Genomic DNA, 4906 nt, shown 5'->3' on the forward strand with positions numbered 1-4906 from the left:
GTAAAACACGGAAAAACACTCAGATGAGCCATATCTGGTCTATGGCACACACACTGCTGCGTTTCGAAGGCTCTGCTTGTCTTGAGAACGGCTCAGCAATGTCAAGGGTTTCACAGACGCAGGAAGCTCCAACATATGCTGCTTCTGCCATGAGCAGAAAATCAGCGTAGAGCCTGTTGTGGCCTGATCAGCTGGTCATGGCTCTAAACAAGAAGCAAGGGCCTTGGGGCTACTTGGCTGTCATTAAAATGGTGTGGATGGGAGGAAAAGTCTAATTGACTGAACAACAGCCTGCGCCATGTAATTAAACTAATTGTGGCTCTACCTGCCTGGGTCAGAAGCGATTTGTGTGGTTGTTAGAGCACTGACAAATAAAAGGTGCAGAGGTGTGAAAGYATTTTTCACACGCATTTCCACATGTAATTTTGCTGTTTCGTTTCAGGCAATTTTACGCCCTTGAAATTTTGGTTTCTGTCAAATTTGAGGAGACTGTTAATATTCCACACTAAAGTAGAAGAAAGCAAAAAGGTCACTGTTGTTAACAGTTTCAGTCTGCACTATCTCAAATGGAGGTAATACATTTTCAGGGCTATTTTCTTATTTTAAGTGAAGTTCCTCAAAAAAGGAGGCAAAGGTTTTTTTTTTTTTCCAGACTCTGTTTCAGTCTAGTTCTGGGAACTGTGCAATTGTTTTTATGGTGTTAAATGGCAGACGATCAGGCCTTCTAAATGACTCCCTGAAACTCAAGTCACTGTTTTACTGTCATGGATTTATGCCCCTAGCTTTCGGCAATTACTTTGAAAATTTTAGCTTCAATTTATGATGTATTTGGAAGAAGTTGCAATTAGAAACCTCCTGCAGTGTCATGTTTAAACTCTTTGACCTTGTTTTCAGGACCTTGCAGAACACAGCCCACCTCCAGCTTGTAACTCTGTTCTTATTGATTATCATTTTTAATCCTCTGGGCTTTTTGCTGTGCCTGAAGTGCTGTGTGCTTTTCAGAACAAATGTGACATGACAGAGAGCTGTTGAATAGACTCTACTTTCTCTAGGCTGTCAGCACCGAGCAGAGCCCCATATTTGTATTCAAGGAGACCCATGTGGCTAGGCAGAGGGTTGTTGCATTTGTCCCAGTAGGACTACTTATCTGGTGTCTGTGTTCATTTCTAAATACAAGAGTCAAACACGAAGCCTGGGAGCAACCAAAACCCGTTCTTTTCCTGGTATTTTTCCTGTGTGTCTAGGGAATGGGTAGGGTCCTAGTGAGGCTGAGGATATGCATGGGCCCTGCTGCTGTGKCTGTTTGGCAGCTCTCAGGGATGCTGAGTGCTGTGGGGCTCCTCGGAGGGCAGGGAGTAGCCTGGGAGCTCCCTAGGAGCAGCCCCATCTGATTGCTCTTCACAGCATCCTCTATCCTAGTTGAGGTCAAATTTTAAGTTGTCCGCTCTTGGGTGCTGGTACTTAGTGAGCTACTGAGACACCTGGAAGAAGATGTATACTAAATGGCGAGATGGTGGTCTTCCACAGTCTGGCAGTTTTTCAGCTCTTTCTCAAAGTGCATCACAATTGCTGTCCCTCTGCACCTCAGTAAGYATCACCTCGCTCTGTGCTGGAAAGGGAAGGGCAAAGGAGGACATGCCCAGGGCTTARTGTTTGTTTGACGGAGCACYGGACCAGGCTGCCCAGAGAGGCTGTGGAGTCTCCTTCTCTGGAGATATCCAAAACCCGCCTGGATGCAATCCTGTCTAACATGCTCTAGGTGACCCTGCTGAGTGGGGAGGTTGGACTAGATGATCTCCAGAGGTCCCTTCCAACCTTACTGATTCTATGATTCTCACAGTTCTTGGTCAAAGGGAACAAGTCCACCTACTACTAAACCTCAAAATGTAGGTGCAATCTGTAGCTCGAGAAGCTGAGTATGCTAAGAGAAACACCACCTAACCCTCTGCCACTGTCAGAGATAAGGACTGTAGGTAGRAAGGACCATCAGTGGGTCCATTTCACTGTTTTTCTGTTATGTCTCTTGGCTGTGGAGAAATTTCTGTAAACCTAGTTAGTGTTTGGCACTAAAATAGAGTATATTCTTCCAGAGCTGGAGATGAAGGAAAGACCTTCTTCTCAAGTAAGAAGAAACTGCCAGTATGATCTGCTGCTCCTCTGTCCTCTGAACCCCAAGTGCCCAAATTATGGACTATGGCCTTTCATTGCAACATTGCTAGAGAACTGTGAAGGCAAGAAAGAAAGAGCACAAGAAAAGCAGGATTTTTTTTTTCTGTTGAAGATAGCAACTTACCTACTGTTTTTTGCTTCAGAAAAAATGAGTCAAAATGGCTTCTGCTGAGCCTAATTTGTCTCCAGGCATAGCTAATTATCCTAACTTAGCCCAGCTCTGAATTCTTCCCAGGGGTTTTGGGGCTATTTCTTCTGTTTTGATTTATAAATTGTCTTTATTTTACTTTCCTCCTACACATTCCTTTTGCTAATGTGCCTTACTGGAGAGGCAGGAATTGGTGCGACAGTGCTCTCAGAGACTGCAGGACRGAAAGAGAATCCATTAACTAAAGCCTTTGTTTGAGGCATTCAGAAATGCTTTCTTCCTGGCACCTCTGTGGTAGGCTRTTTGCAAGTAGCTCTTCTTGCTTGGGGTCTTCTGTGTGCTGTCACTTCTGGGTTTACTTGTAACCATCTTTCAGYTATAAAGGAGTAGTGTGGCTTAGGGCTGCCTTTGTGAACGTAAGGGCTTTGGTTACAGCCTTTACCCTGCAGCAAGATGTTTTGTGGCATCTCCACTGGCATATCAGAATAARTTATACTTATTTTCTAGTTCAGCCATTCTCTTTACAGTTGATACAATTTCTCTCATCTCAGTGACAATTCTGCTGAGGAAGAAAATCCATCTGTTGTAAATTATAGAGTGTCAGTTATAGTAAGAATCAACTCGTTCAGCCTGAGCTTAGGAGATCCATCTCTGTTCACTTTAGAGAAGTTAGTTAATGAATACTTGCAAGCTTCTCATGGGACAAATAGGTACTATTTGCTTATGAGATGAGACTGACAAGAGCAGGTAACTCAAGCAAGTCTACCTTTAACTCCTTGAGTATGCTACTTCTTCATAGCATTGTTTTATTTCACGATATGCTTTGGATATGCATCCATACGAAAATGTTTTCATTAATAGACTTTTCTGGAAGATAGTTATTATGGTCACCATTACAAGCTCTTGAATGAGGCTTAAATTCACCATTGCATAAAATGAGCTGAGAACTAGGTGAGACCAAAGGCCATTCCAGCCCCAAATCCTGTCTTCAGCCCTGGTGAAAAGCAAGTAGTGAGGGAAGAGAATAAAACCAGGAAAAGTATGGAGTGAGACTTCCCTAGAATATTCTCTCAACCTCCAGCAACTTGGAACTCAGAGATTTCCTGAAGCAAGGATACCTCCTAAAGATAGCCCATGATGGATTTTTTTTTACATTATTTTTTCCCATTATGTTCCTTTTTAAGCCATGTAAACTCTCAGGATCCAAAACATTCAGAGGTGGGGAGCTTCACTGTATAGCTATGCATTATGTGGAATATCACCTTTTGCTGTTTTTGTACCTGCCATCTGCTATATTAATTCCCTCTAGTTCTCATGTCAGAAACAGTGAACACATTTTCTATGACACCGATACATTTATAAACCTCTGTCAGTCATCTCTTCTACAGGACAATGCATCTGAGCCTTAGTCATTCTTCATATAGAAGAAATTCCACACTTTTGAGCATCCTTTTAACTCTCCTCTGTGCCTTTTCTAGCTTTCCAATAACTTTCGTGAGGGGAAGGGAGAATTGCACATAGTTTTTGAGATGTGAGTGCAATATGCATAAACTGGTTATGCAGTCTGTTATCTCTCTCTTACTGAACAGTTTTGGTGCACTGGTTATATACTTCTCAGCCTAAAGTCAAGGGAAAATTCCTTGTATTTTGAGTCAAATTCTTCTGCTTAATCATCAAAACTTTGATCCTGACTTATTGGGATTTCAGTGGTCCACAGGCTATTCGGTAATGAGTATCACCTGAATATCATGTGGTGATTACCATATCATACATGGCCTGGTGTAAAAGGAGGCATGGAGCATATGAGAGGTTTCCTCACACCRAAGAGCAGTTCCTATGTTGTGCTATGCCCACCCCTTGCAGAGCACTGTGTGGCCCTGATTGCTCCACCTCTGCTGCCCTCAGGAGTATTTCCATGAAGCGCTCACAGGAATGACTCTTTTAGGGCAAGGAATTCCAATCTGGGATGTGTCCATTGCAAAGTTATGCTGCCCCAGCCAGGCATAGACTTGCTGGTGCCACACAGTCTCTCTGGCAGGCCCATGCTCTGTGCAGTCTGTTTTGGGCCCTGGACTTGAGCGATGTGACACCTTGGGCACCCCCTTCGCAACTGTCACTCAGACATGCTAGATATAGTGTGCCCCTGTGGTGCTCCCCTGCAGGCAGTTCACTGCTATGACTTCCTTGTGTGCATACTTGTCCTACAGCTTTTCTTACATAAGAGGTGTTGGGATAAGGGGGAAATAAGATAAGAGGTGAAGGGTGTGCTATACATTGGTAATAATCAAGCTTGAAAMTACTGTTAGCACTTTGTGTGAAGAAGGCTGCTTGTTCAAAAGGAGCAAAATTATCCTCTTTTCATCCCTGGAGAAACCAGCGGGGATCAGAGAGGCTGCCCTAACATGCGTAAGACTAACTGATGAGTCCACCTCATCCCCAGTGAGGTCCTATCCTAAACCCAGTACACTAATGGAGGATAACTTCTCTCTTTACTTTTTTTGTCAGGAGCTTTGCCCAGCCCTTCCCATTTCATCTGAGCTTGACTGAGGCTGCCATTTCTGCATCTCTGGCCTCTAAGTAAGAGCAATT

This window comes from Rhea americana, unplaced genomic scaffold (genome assembly GCF_003343005.1).
Source record: "Rhea americana isolate MKP2758 unplaced genomic scaffold, rheAme1 scaffold_9, whole genome shotgun sequence".
Taxonomy (NCBI): Eukaryota; Metazoa; Chordata; class Aves; order Rheiformes; family Rheidae; genus Rhea; species Rhea americana.